This window comes from Macaca fascicularis, chromosome 12, assembly GCF_037993035.2.
Source record: "Macaca fascicularis isolate 582-1 chromosome 12, T2T-MFA8v1.1".
NCBI classification, from domain to species: Eukaryota; Metazoa; Chordata; class Mammalia; order Primates; family Cercopithecidae; genus Macaca; species Macaca fascicularis.
Genome location: NC_088386.1, coordinates 126,407,061 through 126,425,459, shown reverse-complemented (window position 1 = coordinate 126,425,459; position 18,399 = coordinate 126,407,061). Strand labels below are relative to the sequence as shown.

At 39.0% G+C, this 18,399-nt stretch overlaps 1 protein-coding gene across 36 annotated transcripts in view; it reads right to left on the bottom strand.

The window, feature by feature from the left end:
• The window catches only part of SP100 (SP100 nuclear antigen), a 129,474-nt gene that overhangs the window by 51,570 nt on the left and 59,505 nt on the right, over nt 1-18,399 (bottom strand). The gene's annotated exons all lie outside the window — the stretch shown is intronic.

The window sequence follows — 18,399 nt, the reverse complement described above, 5'->3', positions numbered from 1 at the left end:
TTAGAGTAAGACTCAGTCTCAATAAATAAATAAATAAATAAAATAAAAAAAGAAAGAAATTACCAGTGAAGTACACTTCATGGAATTCAGAGGCATGCTTTGAATAGCTAAGGCTGTAATTGTGTTTATAATAGCCAGAACTTAAGAAATAAGTAGAAAAAAAATCAGAGAAATGAAGATAAATTTAGAAGAAAAATAAAGGAGATGAGGCATTTCAGAAATTAAAGTGAAGGACATATATTACAGAAATAGGAAAAGGAAACAAGAAATTTTAAGAATGATTAAACAAATTAGAAATCAAGCTGGGTGCAGTGGCTCACCCCTGTAATCTTAGCACTTTGGGAGGCTGAGGCAGGTGGATCACCTGAGCTCAGGAGTTTGAGACCAGCCTGGCCAACATGGCGAAACCCCGTCTCTCCTACAAATAAAAAAATTAGCTGGCATGGCAGCACATGCCTGTAGTCCCAGCTACTCGGAAGGCTGAGGCAGGAGAATCACTTGAACCTGGGAGGCAGAGGTTGCAGTGATCTGAGATGACTCCACTGCACTCCAGCCCGGGTGACAGAGTGAGACACTCTTTCAAAAATAAAATAACATAAAATAAAAATTAGAGAGAAAATAATCAATGTAAGTGAACAAATTATTGGAGTTCCCAAAGCAGAAAATCAAAATAATAGAAGAAATACTTAATGAAAAAAGTTTGTGCAATTATAATGTAAATTGAAATGTTTACATCAAAAGTACCTATCTCTTCACCCTGTCAGAGAAATTGACCCAAAATAGCCAACACTGAGATATATTTTCAACACATTTATTGGACTTTAAAGATAAAGAAATAATTGAATGGGCAGTGTAGGCAAAAAGTTATTTTCAAGGGAGACTTATTGGCCACAAAATTTTCCACAGCAACATTTAATGCCACAGGAAAGTGGAGAAAAACCTGTAAGATATTTCTAGAAATAAAGAATGAGCAAACTATTTTTCAGGTATAAATAACACAAACAAATTTGAACAGAAAAATTCTTGGAATGTAGTTTCTGAGTCCTCATTACTTCAGCAAACTAAGGTAGAGCTGAAAATTCTGGCAAAAGGATCAAAATAAAAGTGGGCAGTAGGGTGACAGATGAGAATATGAAGTGCATATGCTCTGACAATATAGAAATAGTATAATAACAAAAAATATGAGGAGAAGGGTTAGGTGCAGTGGCTCATGCCTGTAATCCCAGCACTTTGGGAAGCATAGGTGGAAAGATCACTTGAAGCCAGAAGTTTGAGACCAGCTTGGGCAACCTAGCAAGACCTCGTCTCTACAAAAAATTTGAAAGCATTAGCAAGCTATGGTGGTGCATACCTGCAGTCCTAACTACTCAGGAGGCTGAGGTAAGAGGATCACTGGAGCCCAGGAGTTAGAGGTTGCAGCTAATATTGCACCACTGCCCTCTAGCATGGGTGACAGAGTGAGACCCTGTCTCAAACAAAACAAAACAAAACAAACAAACAAACAAACAAAAAACAGGGAGGAGAAAGCAAAAATAGGCTGTAGAGCAAGTTCTTTGTTTATTTTAAAGGTAGGAGTCCAAAGGTATTGTGTTGATGTAATGCAAGGTTAATGGCTGAAAGGTAAACATGGTGATGTCATGGCCTAAAATTGGGTGGGAGAGGAAAAAGACTGGACAATGGAATGGCACACAGGCTGATTTTATAAATCTTCTGGGTGGGAAACTAAAGGGTACTGTCTAAAATAGAGCACCAAAGGAATCATATAAAGGTAATCCTAAAAGTAATCACTAGAACAAAATGCAAACCTTCTTTAAATTGGAAGTATACGCTCCTAACCACTGAGAAAATACGAAATGAGTGTGGGCTGCTTACCCATTCATTTATTTCAAGGGAAAGACTCAGAGGTGGCTCACATATCTTCTGCTCATATGCCGTTGGCTAGAACCTAATGACGTGGTCACAGTGAACTGCAAGGAAGGCTGAAAGTATAATGATATGGTCTGGCTCTGTGTCTCCAAACCTCATGTCGAATTGTAATCCCCATGTGTTGGGGGAGGGGCCTGGTGGAAGGTGATTGGATCACAGGGGCAGATTTTCCCCTTGCTGATCTTATGATAGTGAGTTCTCACAAGATCTGGTGGTTTAAAAATGTGGCACTTCGCAGCCAGCACTGAAACTCACAACTGCCTAAAACGCTAAGTTCCCTTGGCAGGGGAAGGGTGGCATCCATCTCCACAGCTCCAGGCCATGCTTTTCCTCAGCTGGAGCAAGGGAGACTGGACGGCTTGGTCCCAAGATGTGTCCCCCAAAGCCCAACACGCTGGCTGTGGCCTACTGCAGCCAGAGTGCCTCTTCAGGCCTGACCCTGACTCATCCTTCCTCACTGGATGGGGCTTCCCTGCAGGAACTCCAATAACTCCAGCCAGAGGCTCAAGCAGAACCCATATCTCCTTGGGCCTGAGCCCATAGAGAAAAGGCCACAGTCTCCATGAACCAGCAGACTTAGCGTTTCCTCCTGGTAGTTCTGAGGAATCCAGGCAGCCCAGACAACTTGGTTTCCCCCCAGCAAAGCACACCTCCTACACCAAGGGACAGTCATTGTGCTTCATTGAATAAAGCCTCCAAGAAATATGGGACTTTATAAAAAGACCAAACCTACGATTGATTGGAGTACCTGAAAGAGATGGGAAAAATGGAAACAAGCTGGAAAACATACTTCAGGATATTATCTAGGAGAACTTCCCCAACCTAGCAAGGCAGGCCAACATGCAAATTCAGGAAATACAGAGAACACCACCTAGATACTCCACGAGAAGGTCAATTCCAAGACACATGATCATCAGATTCTCCAAGGTCCAAATGAAGGAAAGACCAGAGAGAAAGGCCAGGTCACCTACAAAGGGAAGCCCATCAGACTAAACAGTAGACCTCTCAACAGAAACTCTACAAGCCAGAAGAGATGGGGTGCCAATATTCATTATTCTTAAAGAAAAGAATTTTCAATACAGAATTTCATATCCAGCCAAACTAAGCTCCATAAGTGAAGGAGAAATAAAATCCTTTTCAGACAAGCAAATGCTGAGGGATTTTGTTACTACTAGGCCTGCCTTGCAAGAGTTCCTGAAAGATGTGCTAAATAAATAAAGAAAAAGCCAGTACCAGCTGCTGCAAAACACACTAAAATATAAAGACCAATGACACTATGAAAAATCTGCATCAACTAGTGTGCAAAATAACCAGATAGCATCTTGATGACAAGATCAAATTCATGCATAACAATACTAACCTTAAATGTAAATGGGCTAAATGCCCCAATTAAAAGACACAGACTGGCAAATTGGATAAAGAGTCAAGACCCATTGGTGTGCTGTATTCAGGAGACCCATCTCACCTGCAAAGACATGCAGAGGCTCAAAATAAGGGAATGGAGGAAAATTTACCAAGCAAATAGAAAGAAAAAAAAAAAAAGCAGATGTTGCAATCTTAGTCTCTGACAAAACAGACTTTAAACCAACAAAGATCAAAAAAGACAAAGAAGGGCATTACATAATGGTAAAGGGAAAAATTCAACAAGAAGAGCTAACTATTCTAAATATATATGCACCCAATACGGGAGCACCCAGATTCATAAAACAAGTCCTTAGACTCCCACATAATAATAGTGGGAGACTGTAACACCCCACTGTCAATATTAGACAGATCAATGAGACAGAAAATTAAGGATATTCAGGATTTGAACTCAGTTGTGGATCAAGTGAACCTAATAGACATCTACAGAACTCTCCACCCTAAATCAACAGAATATATATTCTTTTCAGTGTCACATGGTACTTATTCTAAAATCGACCACATAATTGGAAGTAAAACACTCCTCAGCAAGTGCAAAGAACTGAAATTGTAACAGACAGTTTCTCAGACCACAGCACAATCAAATTAGAACTCAGGACTAAGAAACTCACTCAAAACCACTCAATTACATGGAAATTGAACAACCTGCTCCTCAATGACTCCTGAGTAAATAAAGAAATTAAGGCAGAAATCAGGAAGTTCTTTGAAACTAATGAGAACAAAAAGACAGTGTGCCAAAATCTCTGGGACACAGCTAAAGCAATATTAAGAGGGAAATTTATAGCACTAAATGCCCACATCGGAAAGCTAGAAAGATCTAAAATCAATACCCTAATATCACAATTAAAAGAGCCAGAGAGACAAGAGCAAAGTAATCCAAAAAACCAGGAGCTGGTTATTTGAAAAAATTCCCAAAATAGATAGACTGCTAGATAGGCTAATAAAGAAGAAAAGAGAGAAGAATCAAATAGACACAATAAAAAATGATAAAGGGGATATCACCACTGACCTCACAGAAGTACAAACTACCATCAGAGAATACTACAAACACCTCTACACAAACTAGAAAATCTAGAAGAAACGGATAAATTCCTGGAAACATACACCCTCCCAAGACTAAACCAGGAAGAAATTGAATCCCTGAATAGACCAATAACAAGTTCTGAAATTGAGGCAGTAATTAACAGTCCACCAACCAAATAAAGCCCAGGACCAGACTGATTCACAGCTGAATTCTACCAGAGGTACAAAGAGTAGCTGGTACCTTTCCTTCTGAAACTATTCCAAACAATTGAAAATGAGTGACTCCTCCCTAACTCATTTTATGAAGCCAGCATCATCCTGATACCAAAACCTGGCAGAGACACAATAAAAAAAGGAAACTTCCATCCAATATCCCTGATGAACATTGATGCAAGAATTCTCAATAAAATACTGTCAAACTGAATCCAGCAGCACATTAAAAAACTTATCCATCATGATCAAGTCGGCTTCATCCCTGGGATGCAAGGCTGGTTCAACATATGTAGATCAATAAATGCAATCCATCACATAAACAGAACCAAAGACAAAAACCACATGATTATCTCAATAGATGCAGAAAAGGTCTTTGAAAAAATTCAACATCCCTTCCTGTTAAAAACCCTTGGCCAGGCGTGGTGGCTCACACCTGTAATCCCAGCACTTTGGGAGGCCAAGGCAGGTAGATCATGAGGTCAGGAGATTGAGACCATCCTGGCTAACATGGTGAAACACTGTCTCTACTAAAAATACAAAAAATGAGCCAGGCGTGGTGGCGGGTGCCTGTAGTCCCAGCTACTTGGGAGGCTGAGGTGGGAGAATGGTGTGAACCCGGGAGGTGGAGACTGCAGTGAGCTGAGATCATGCGACTGCACTCCAGTCTGGGCAACAGAGTGAGACTCCGTCTCAAACAACAACAACAAAAACCCAAACAAACAAACCAAAAAACTCTCAATACACTAGGTATTGATGAGACATACCTCCAAATAAAAAGAGCTATTTATGACAAACCCACAGCCAATATCATACTGAATGGGCAAAAGCTGGAAGCATTCCCTTTGAAAACCGGCCCAGGACAAGGATGCCCTCCTCTCACCACTCCCATTCAACATAGTATTGGAAGTTCTGGCAAGAGAAAGAAATAAAGAGTATTCAAATAGGGAGAGAGGAAGTCAGATTGTCTATACTTGCAGATGACATGACTTTATATTCAGAAAACCCCATCATCTGAGCCTCAAAATTCCTTAAACTGATAAGGAATGTCAGCAAAATCTCAGGATACAAAATCAACGTGCAAAAATCACAAGCATTCCTTTACGCCATCAATAGGCAAGCAGAGAGCCAAATCATGAATGAACTCCCATTCACAATCACTACAAAAAGAATAAAATACCTAGGAATATAGCTAACAAAGGATGTGAAGGACCTCTTCAAGGAGAACTACAAACCACTGCTCAAGGAAATAAAAGAGGACACAAACAAACGAAAAAACATTCCAACCTCATGGATAGGAAGAATCAATATAATGAAAATGACCATACTGCCCAAAGTAATTTATAGATTAAATGCCATTCCCATCAAACTACCATTGACATTCTTCACAGAATTAGAAAAGTCTACTTTGAATTTCATATGGAATCAAGGAAGACCCCGTACAGCCAAGACAATCCTAAGCAAAAAAAACAAAGCTGGAGGCATCACCCTAGCTGACTTCAAATTATACTACAGGGCTACAGTAACCAAAACACCAAGGTACTGGTACCAAAACAGACACATAGACCAATGGAACAGAACAGAGACCTCAGAAATAACACTACACATCTATAATCATCTGATCTTTGACAAACCTGACAAAGACAAGTAATGGGGAAGGGATCTCCTATTTGATAAATGGTGCTGGGAAAACTGGCTAGCCATATGTAGAAAACTGAAACTGGACCCTTTCCTTAAGCCTTATACAAAAATTAACTCAGGATGGATTAAAGACTTAAAATGTATAACCCAAAGCCATAAAAACCCTAGAAGAAAACATAGGCAAAACATTGAGGATACAGGCATGGGCAAAGTCTTCAGGACGAAAACGCCCAAAGCAATTGCAACAAAAACCACAATTGACAAATGGGATATAATTAAACTAAAGAGCTTCTGCACAGCAAAAGAAACGATCATCAGAATGAACAGGCAGTCTACAGAATGTAAGAAAATTTTTGCAATCTATCCATCTGACAAAGGTCTAATATCTAGAATTTTCAAGGAGCTTAAACAAATTTACAAGAAAAAAACAAACACCGCCATGAAAAAGTGGGCAAAGGATATGAAAAGACATTTCTCAAAAGAAGACATTTATGTGGCCAACAAACATATGAAAATATGCTCAACACCACTGAACCTAAAATTAGAGAAATGCAAATCAAAACCACAATGAGTTGCCATCTCACACCAGTAAGAATGGTAATTATTAAAAAGTCAAGAAACAACAGCTGCTGGTGAGGTTGTGAATAAATAAGAACACTTTTACACTGTTGGTGGGAATGTAAATTAGTTCAACCATTGTGGAAGACAGTATGGCGATTCCTCAAGGATCTGGAACCAGAAATACCATTTGACCTAGCAATCCCATTACTGGGTATATACCCAAAGGAATATAAATCATCCTACTATAAAGACATGCACACGTATGTTTATTGCAGCACTATTTGCAATAGCATAGCCATGGATCCAAACCAGATGCCCATCAATGATAGACTGGATAAAGAAAATGTGGTACATATACACCATGGAATACTATGCAGCCATAAAAAGGAATGAGATCATGTGCTTTGCAGGGACATGGATGAAGCTGGAAGCAATCATCCTTAGCAAACTGACCAGGAACAGAAAACCAAACACTGTATGTTCGCACTCACAAGTGGGAGTTGAACAATGAGAACACATGGACACAGGGAGAGGAACACACTGGGGCCTGTTGTGGGGTGGGAGGTGAGGGGAGCGAACTTAGAGGACCGGTCAATAAGTACAGCAAACCGCCATGACACATGTATACCTATGTAACAAACCTGCACATTCCACACATGTACCCCAGAACTTAAAAAACAAACAAACAAACAAACAAAAACGCCTGTAATCCCAGCACTTTGGGAGGCTGAGTGGGCGGATCACGAGGTCAGGAGATCAAGATCATCTTGGCTAACACGGAGAAACCTTGTCTCTACTAAAACTACAAAAAATGAGCCGGGCATGGTGGTGCACGCCTGTAGTCCCAGCTACTCGGGAAGCTGAGGCAGGAGAATGGCGTGAACCCGGGAGGCAGAGCTTGCAGTGAGCCGCGATAGCGCCACTGCACTCCAGCCTGTGACAGAGCGAGACTCTGTCTCAAAAAACAAAACAAAACAAAACAAAAACAACCAACCAACAAACAAAAAAAAACCTGTGGCACTTCCCTTTAGCTCACCCTCTCTCCTGGGTTGCCATGGTAAGATGTGCTTGCTTCCCCTTCACCTTCTGCTGTGATTCTAAGTTTCCTGAGGCCTCCCAGCCGTGTGGAACTGTGAGTCAATTAAATCTCTTTATTAAAATAAATTACCCAGTCTCAGGTAGTTCTTTATAACAGTGTGAGAATAGACTAATACAGATAGTCTCAGCTAGGTAGCCACTAGTTAGTTGTAACCACTAGAAGAAAAGTGCAAATATTCCTTAGTATCGGAAGTACACACATGCACATAAAATGCATAGAAGACAGAATGCAGAGTGTTGACTTAAAAAAAATCCAAATCCCTAGAATATATAATATAAACCAATGTGACTAAAACAAAATCAAACACCTTGGTTCTATCAATAAAAGTAAATGGGGTTAACTCACTTATTTAAAAAAGAAATTTTGAGACATTTAACTACAAATTAAAAACCAAGATTTTATCATGCATGAAAGACTCATTTAAAAACATATAAAACATTGAAAATAAATATATAGGCAAACATATATTCAGTATACATCAGCAAAAGAAATCAGGGACCATGTAATTCAGACCAAAAAGTTTTAAGAAAGTAGAAATTATAGGAGATGCAATAAGAAATGGGTAGAAACACACTATTGATAGAAGACTTTATTTTTGCTTCTTTTAGCCCATAAGAGATCAGTGTAGAAAACAGAAAAGGATGGAAGACCCAAGTGATTTGTTTAACAGGATCAATATGATTGATACATGTTGAACTCCATAGCCAGAAAATAGAGTATACACATTTTCCCCACTCTCTCTTAAATAACTGTGTCAAAGAGGAAATACAAATCCAAATTGCAGGCTATTTAGCAAATAACAATAATAAAAAACATTACCTATGAGAAGCTATGGAAGATTGTTAATACAGTGCCCAAAGGGAGGGGAAAAGTCTTAGCTGGGCATGCTAGCTCATGCCTGTCCTCCAGCTACTTGGGAGGCTAAGATGGGTGTATCATTTGAGGCCAGGAGTTCAAGACTAGCCTAGGCAACATAGTGATACCCCATCTCTAAAATAAAATAAAATAAAATAAAATAAAATAAAATAAAATAAAATAGTGAGACCTGATGCCACGTGCCTGTAACCCAGCTACTTGGGAGGTTGAAGTGGGAAGATCACTTAAGCTGAGGAGTTCAAGGCTGTAGTGAGCTATGATTACACCACTGCACTCCAGCCTGAGTGACAGACCAGGATCTCTATCTCTAAAAACAACCAAACCAAACCAATAAATAGCCTTAAATAATGAACCTGTGGGGAAAAAAAAGACACCAGTTGAATTAAACATCTGCCTCAGAAAAGTTAGAACAAGTACAAAAAAGTAAAGCAGATTATATGATTATATACCTGGAAAACCCAAGAGAAGCAATTAAAAATATACTATCATAGTAGGAAAAGTTAGTAAGTTTCAAAATTAAGATATACAAATGAGTAGCTTTCCTATATGGGAGTAAAAACCAGTTAAAAGATATAATGCAAGGGAAGACCTAATTTATAATAGCAGCGAAAGCACACTGCCACCAAAGCTCAGAAACATAAAGAAAGTCTGCATCACCCACCCACATGCAGGAAATAAATATAAAAGCTCCACTGAAGGCCCAGAGGACTCCTGAACAAATGGATGATCATGGCGTGTTCTTGGAGAGGCAGTCCAGCATCATAAAGACGGGAGTTCTCCCTATGTCTATTTATAAATTTAACACAATCCCACCAATCGATTTTTAAAAAGTGGAGTAAAGCTAATTGACACACAATCTTCATTATTCACAGATTCCATATCTGCAAATTTGTCTATTAGTTCATATTTATGTGAACCCTCAAATCAATACTCATGGCACTTCCCTGGTCATTGGCAGACATGCAGTGTGGCAAATTATTTGAGTCACCTATGCATGCTCTTAGCTGAGGTCAAACAAGGTGATGCTTTGCCTTCTTGTTTCAGCTTTCACACTGTAAACAAGAGTCCGTTTGTGATCTATTTAGTGCCACTTTTTTGTGTGTGTTTTTGTGCTTTTTGTTGGTAATTTCACGATATTAAGTGACACCCAAGTGTAATGCTGAAGAGTTGTCTAGTGTTCCTAAGTACAAGAAGGCTGTGACGCCGGAGAGAAAGTACATGTGTTAGATAAACTTTGTTCAGGCATGAGTTATAGTGCTATTGGATATGACTTCAATAGTAATGAATCAATGTGATATTACATAAGGTGTCTTTATACAGAAACATATATAAAACAAGGTTATGTATTGATCAGTTGATGAAAATATGAGTAGAGGCTTCCAAAAACCTTATTCTGTATTTCTACTAGAAGCAATGGTCCAATATTTGCTAAGTCTGTGTTCATGGTGACTTTATAGAATAGAACTACCAGGAATAATGAGAATTGACTGTATATGTGTATATGAATACATACACACACATATCTGTATTTTCAGAATCTACCCACTTTTGAATGCTTCCACTGCTACCAACTTAGTCCAACTCACCGTCACCCTTCTGAGATCATTGCAACAGCCTCCTTACTCCTGTCCCATTCTTGCCCTCCTAAAGTCTATTATCCATGTAGAATCCAGAGCATGTCCTCAAAACATAATTCAGATTATATTCCCCAGCTCAAAACTCTCTGATGTCTCCTCTTACTTAAGAATTCAAAGTCTTTGCCATGGCCTATAAGTTCTATATACCTCTGAGAAACCACTTTCCACCCAACCCCTCTCTACCTCTCCAGCCAGTGGCCTCCTTGCCATTCCCTAAAGGACCATGTATAGTTCTCTCTCAGGCCTTTGCAACTGAGGTTTTCTCTGCCTCAGCTCCATGGCTTAGTCCCTCATTGCATTTAGATTTTCAGTTACATGCAGCTTGTTAGCAAGGCTCTCCTTGAACACCCTACATAAAGTGGCACATTTCTGTCACTCTACAACTCCATTATTCTTTATTTTTCTTTATAACATTGTCACTATCTGAAATATTATGCACTTATTTGTGTATTGTCTGTATACCCTAAGTTGAATGTAAGCTTGATGAGATTTTTCTCACTTCTTTATCCCTATCGAGCAGCATTGGAAATAAGGATTTGCTGAATAAATGAATAAAGGGTCAAAAAAGGAAAGAACAAATAGTGAGATATCTCTATGTTCGTGAATAGAAATGGTTTATATTTTAGAGACGTCAGTTCTCTCCACATTTATTCTATGCAATTTCAATAAAAATACAACAGGGTTTTCAAGGGTTGACAAAATGATATTAAAAGTTATAAGAATGATAAAATGGCTATAATAGCCAAGACAATTTTGAAAGAGAAAAATGTTGAGAGAACTTATCCTACCTGATATTAATATGTTATAAAATTATAGTACTTAGTAGAGTGTGATATATATTGATGCAGAATAGATAGGGCAATGGATACATATATATATGTATATATGTTTCTGGGCTTTCTAGCATCAAGCTGTCATTTACATATATATTTGTATATGTAAATGGCAGCTTGATGCATGCTATGTGTGACATGCTATGTGTGACATTACACATCAGTGGAGAAGCTAGGACAATTGGTTATCCATGTTGGAAAAAATCAGACCCTTACATTATGCCACACTAAAAAAAAACAATTCCAAAAGAATTAAATATCCAAATGAGAAAAGAAATAAGAATGTCTCCACCTAATATTCCCAAAAGCAAATCTTGAGATAGGGTTTTGTTTTCAGTAGGTTTATTTTTGAAGTAATCACAAGGATTAGGAGTGAGGAACTAGGAAGAGGGAAAGGGTGAGAAGGGAAGCCAATTGGGCTGGTCACCAGTGTGGTCAACTGAGCCTCACTCTTACTGGGGACTCTCTGAAGAACTATAATGAATGGTCCTCAGGCTGCCCATCTTAGGAATGGAAGTGAGAGTATTTATTCACTGGATCTGACTTTATTGGTCAAGATGTTCAATGAAGTAAGAAAAGTATGAAAATATCTTGGTAACCTGAGATTAGGCCAAGATTTCTTAAACAAGATTAGAAAACATAATTATAAATGATAATACAGACCAATTACACAAGGATAAAATATTCTGTACATCAAAAACTTACAATCAAGTGAAAAGACAGTTCAAAAGGTGATATCAAAGAAGCTGGGGGAGTTTTTAAGAAATGGAGATCAGGTAAGGCCTCTCCATGGAGGAGACACTTGAACTGAAACATGAATAAGAAGAAACCATTCCTACCAGGTAAAAGCATCTTACGTAGAGTCAATATGAAGTGCAGGGGTTCTGAGGCTGAACACTACTTGGTTTATTCAAGGAAGGCCAGAGTAGCAAGTGATGGGGGAATCATAAAGGATGAGATTTAAGAGCTGATCGGGACAGCCTGTGTAATGCTTCATAGGCATGGCAAGAAGTTTACTTTTTTTTTCTAGGTTCAACTGGAAAGTTTTCTAGGTTAAACTGGAAACCACTGAAAGGGTATAGGAGTTGGGTGGCCAGCTGTTGAATGGAGAATAGATTCTAGTGGGCAAGAATGAAAGCTGAGAGACCAGTTAGGAGGACTCTGCGGTATTCCACATGCAAGACAATAGGGCTTGGGCCGGGGCAGTGGCAGGGGAGATAAAGAATGGACAAATCTGATATATAGTCTTGGAACTTGATGATGGAGAGAGTGCGAGGGGTTAGGATAGGGGGAAATCAAGCACATCTTCTACATTTTTGGCTCAAACTTAGTAAATATAGTGCCATTTACTGAGATGAGGATTACTGATGAGGATGACAAGTTTGGGAATGAGAATCAAGAAATGTGTTTGACACATCCGATTTAAGACACCTGTTAGACTTCAAGTAGAAGTTTGGAGTATGAAGTTGAATTTATGACTTGGCAGTTGAGGAGAGAGAAAAGAAGAGAAATATAGTTGGTAGTCATTCACATACTGATAAAATTCAAAGAACAGGACTGGATGCAATTCCTAGGGAGAGAGTATAGAGACAAGGAAAGCACTCAGGTCCAATCCTTGGGGCACTCCAATTTGTAGACATGAGGAAACCACGAAGGGGCCACTACCACCACCACCACCACCGCTACCACCTCCACCACCACCACCACCACCACCAGCACCAATACCACCAATAATACTACCACTATCCACACTACCACCAACATCACCAGCAAGGAGCTCTTAACCAGTAGGAGATTGGGGTCTTCTAGAAGACAAGAGAAGAGAATGCATCCATCCACATGGCCCAAAGGAGACCACCTTCTCCCAGTTCACTCACCTGATCACGGTCATGCCAATACCTGCCAGGTGTTAGGAGGCAAAGGGCAGCCAACAACTCCCAGTCGGAAAGGCCATGAGCAGGCAATCACTGCAGGCCATTCTCAGACAAGCCACACCAGCTCGATCTCTTTGACTGGAGGAACCAGCTCTTTGGGAACAGATCTTTTCAGGCCTGAGGCCTGAGGCTCCTAGCAGGAGATTTGCCTCCCCTTTCACCATTGCTCTCTACACCTGCTGTCTACCCCCTGCCTCACCTGTGAAGCCAGCAGGACATTCACCCTTGGCCAATCTGTATAGTCCTCCTAGGGAGAAGCCCAGCTGCCTACTGAGAGCATGTAGTCTAAAAGCAGTCTGGCCCCCATAAATGAGATCCACAGAGAACCTGAATTAGCTGACAATATTGATTACTATGTGATTACCTATGACAAAAAGCAAGCAGTGAAAATCCCTGATCTTCTAATTTATAGTTTCTCAACATTTCTTTACCCATCATTTTATTTTTAATATTTTTTCTTTGCTTGCTCTAAGTACATATTTTGTACAATCATATATTTGGATTAAATTTTCACAAGCTGTTAGAATTAATTTATTCATGCAAATTACTCATCCAATAACTATGAATTGGGCACTTACTGTGAAGCGACCCACTATCCTAGATGGTGAGGATACAGTTGTGAATGAAACAAAGTCCTTGCTGGCGTAGAGCTTACAGTCTAGTGGGGAGACAGCAATGAAGAAACACACACAGAAGGTGGTAGAGTGTTTTGTGGAAAAGTAAACCAGAATAAGGACTTCAGGGAGTGGTGAATGGGGCTAGAAGTGTGTGTGGGAGGAGGATGTGTAATTTTATGTAGAAGAACCAGGAAGGACTTCTCATAAGTCAGCATTTGAGGAGAGGTCTGACAAAAGGTCAGAGAGTAAGCCATGAATCCTGTCCTTCATTGGTCAAGATGCCCAAATCATGCTCTAGAAAGACTATTGCAGGCTCTGAGCACACTGCCTTATCCTGTGGAACTGGGGGTCACTGTGAATTGTCTTGCCATGTCCTATAGACTGAGCTATGGTCACTTCCTCTCCAACCAAAGACATTCCACCGTCTTCACCGTGAGCATGGGCTTGGCCAAAATCTCTCAAAATCTTGGCGTCTGTGCTGAAACCTTCCACACTCTTGGTTGGGGGATCCCTTTAAATCTGGCTGTTTCTTCCATTTCACTGGATTTCCTATTTTACTCCAATAGTGATGGACAGTTTTGAAGCCCATTTGTACGTCCTAACCCAAAACATGCACCCTGAAGGAAGACTGAGTCTTTAGTACAGCTGTGGTCTAATTTACAAGGAAAGAAAGGTTGTGGGAGGGTTCGGAGTGTGAAATAGATAAGTAGAACAGTAAAAAGGAAAGCGTGATGAGATCCATAGGATGAGGTCTGGTAAATGGAAGTGGTATAAAGAAAGGCCATCCGTATTTTGAGATAAAAGAAAATAAAATGCAGAAAGTATTTTAATGATGCTGGGAATAATAATTAGCCTATAAACAGTAGCAATGCCTGTAAAATATTATACAAGATGCAGTGTTAAAAGAAAGACACCATCAGCATCCTCACCTAAATACTGAACTGACTTCACTTTATATATTTAGGTGAAGACAAGATGAAAGGAAATCTTAAAATAAAACGATATGGGATCTGGAGCTCATTCAGAATGGAGAATAGGAGAGCTGTAGTTGAAAAATCTATATGCATCCTAGACCGGGCACGGTGGCTCACGCCTGTAATCCCAGCACTTTGGAAAGTCAAAGTGGGTGGATCGCCTGAGGTCAGGAGTTCGAGAACAGCCTAACCAATATGGTGAAACCACATCTCTACTAAAAATACAAAAATTAGCCGGGGATGGTGATGGACATCCACCTGTAATCGTAGCTACTCAGGAGGCTGAGATGGGAGAATTGCTTGAACCCAGGAGGCAGGGGTTGCAGTGAGCCGAGGTTGCGCCTCTGCACTCTGGCCTGGGTAACAGAGCTGGACTCCATCTCAAACAAAAAAACAACAAAAAAAGTCTCTATGCATCCTATTTCACTGTTTTTAGGTGAAATTCATTTCAGGCACCTCTATTTTTCCCAGTAACATTGAGCTCCATGGGCTTACATTTCTTATAAGGCTAACTAATGAATTCCACAGACTAGATTTTAAACATGTAAGACTTCATTACTAACAAAAGAAATTGCTGAAGGAGATGAAAGGAAAGGCCCCTCGACCCATAGTTGTGGAAGGAGAGAGAACATTCTGCACCACAACACTAACATAAAGAATCTGATTTGACAAAGTGTTAAATTGAGAAATTTCAAAAGAAGATCAGTCTTACTCTCTTGCAAAATATGGAAGTGTGTCTTTTCATAACCGTTACTGATTTGTTCTGTTCTATGTTAACATAAACTTGTCCTTAGGAGAGCTATTTGAAGAGGTCTTGTAATAATCCCACAAAATAGAAAATTATTGCCACTTCTCATGAAACCAATTTCCAAAGAAACCTGTAATTCTGATTGATTGTTTTATTTGATAATTTTTGGGCCTGGCTATAATATTTTAAGTGGTATCTGGATCCCTAAACTGTATAAATGCTTGTAAAATTTTATATTAACTCAGTGGCATTCTGATTCTCTCATATGCAAGTAGGTAATAAATTGACTACAGGTTTCCTTTTAAATAAAGATTTTGAGAATCTTGTCTCATTTAAATTCACTCCAGTTATTATGTAATAGAAAAAAAGATATTCATAGTAATACATAAATTTATACAATGTATAAAACTTTTTTAAAATGCCAGAATTGTATAAAAAATTTTTTTAGTGGAAGAACATTACATAAGACATGAATAAAAGAGTAAAAGTCTCTGTTCTTCCCGAATTAACCTTCAATGCTTTTTTTTTTTTTTTTTTGAGACAGGGTCTTGTTCTGTCACCCAAGCTGGGGTGCAGTGGTGCAGTCTCGGCTCACTGCAACCTCTGCCTCCCAGGTTCAAGCGATCCTCCTGCCTCAGCCTCCTGAGAAACTGGGATTACAGGCGTAAGCCACTATGCCTAGCCAGTTCAACGTATTTCTAATCAGAGCTTTCAGTGGATTTGGGAAGGAGTTGGGAGAGATCTTCTTGAGCTCATTCTAAAATTCACCCCCAATGAGGCATCAGGATGGTTCTACCTCTGAGCTCTTCTTTCTCTTCTGTAGTCCCTTCAATTACAAAAGAAGAACACAGAATACAGGCAGGTAAAGGCACTGTGTGTGTAATCACAGTGGTGATTCAAATCACCTTGCATTATGTGGAGAATATTTTTAAAATTCCCACCTCAGTTACACAGAAAGGCAATTCCCATGTAGATTATATATGTAAACATTAAAAATGATCAGTTGTATCAAACTTCTAGAATCAAATATAGAACAATATTTTTAAAATATTGAGGAAGAAATAGTTGTAAATAAGATATGGAACCCAAGAACCAGTTAGAAAAAGGCTGACAAATTTGACTACATAAAAATTTAAAACTACTCTAGGACAAAAGATTCCCTTAACAAATCTAAAAGAAAAACAATAAATGGACAAAATACTGGCAATGCATATGACCAAGATTTAATATATGTAACATATAAGATTTCTATATTCATTCAAAATAATAAGAAAAACACCATGACATGAAACACTGAGAGGGCCGGGCGCAGTGGTTCACGTCTGTAATCCCAGCACTTTGGGAGGCTGAGGCGGGTGGATCACAAGGTCAGGAGATCGAGACTATCCTGGCTAACACGGTGAAACCTCTACTCTACTAAAAATACAAAAAATTAGCCGGGCATGGTGGTGGGCACCTGTAGTCCCAGCTACTTTGGAGGCTGAGACAGGAGAATGGCGTGAACCCAGGAGGTGGAGCTTGCAGTGAGCCGAGATCGCAGCACTCCACTCCAGCCCGAGCAACAGTGCAAGACTCCATCTCAAACACACACACACACACACACACACACACACACACACACACACACACACAAACACTGAGAGCATTCTCTGACAAAGAGTTCTACGAAGAAGAAACAGAAATCATCAATAATAAATGAAAAATTCCTGACCACACTAAAAATGAAAACCATGCTCATTAAAGCAGTCCTGACATAAGACTTTTTATATTTCAATTAAATATGTTTTTATTGTCCAGGTATATTAGTTTAAAAAGCAAGAAAGGACAAGTATGTACAGAATTACTCATTTAAATAAATAAAACTATATTCCAAAATCTGTTAATACATGCATAGTAAAATTCTGGAAAGATAGACACCAATGTTCACAAGAACGTCTATTTTAAAATCAGAATAAAAAGCAAGATGAAGACAGAATAAAAAGCAACATGAGCATTAAAAAAAAAAATAAATTGCTACCTTAAAAGGCATTCAGGTTTTATCTTATGAAAGGTGTAGAAAAAATGCTCCTGGAACTGACAAACAAATTTAGTAAAGTTTCAGAATATAAAATCAATGCATAAAAATCAGTGGCATCTTTATACACTAAAAACGTTCTAGCTGAGAATCAAATGAAGAACACAGTCCCATTTACGACAGCCACAAAGAAAATGAGATCCCTAGGAATTCATCCAGCCAAGGAGGTGAAAGATGTCTACAAGAAGAACTACAAAACACTGCTGAAATAAATCAGAGATGACACAAATAAATAGAAAATTTTTCCATGCTCATGGATTGGAAGAATCAATATAGTTTGAATGACTATACTGTTTAAATCAATTTACAGATTCAACACCATCCTTATCAAAATAAAAGTGTCACTCTTACAGAATTAGAAAAATCTATTCTAAAACTCAGTTGGAACCATAAAAGAGCCTGAATAGACAAAGCAATTGTAAGCAAAAAGAACAAAGCTAGAGGCATCACATTGCTTGACTTCTAACTATACTATAAGGCTACAGAAATCAAAATAGCATGGTACTGGTACAAAAACAGACACATAGACCAGTGGAACAGAACAGAGAACTCAGAAACAAACCTGCTCACCTACAACCATCTGATCTTCAACAAAAATAAGCAATGGGAAATGGATTGTCTATTCAATAAATGATGCTGGAATAACTGGCTAGACATATGAAGAAAAATGAAACTGGACCCATACTTCTCATCCTATACAAAAATTAACTCAAGATGGATTAAAGATTTAAATATAAGACCTAAAACTATGAAAATCCTAGAATAAACCTAGGAAATACCCTTCCTGATATAGGCTTTGGCAAAGAATTTATGGCTAAGTCTCC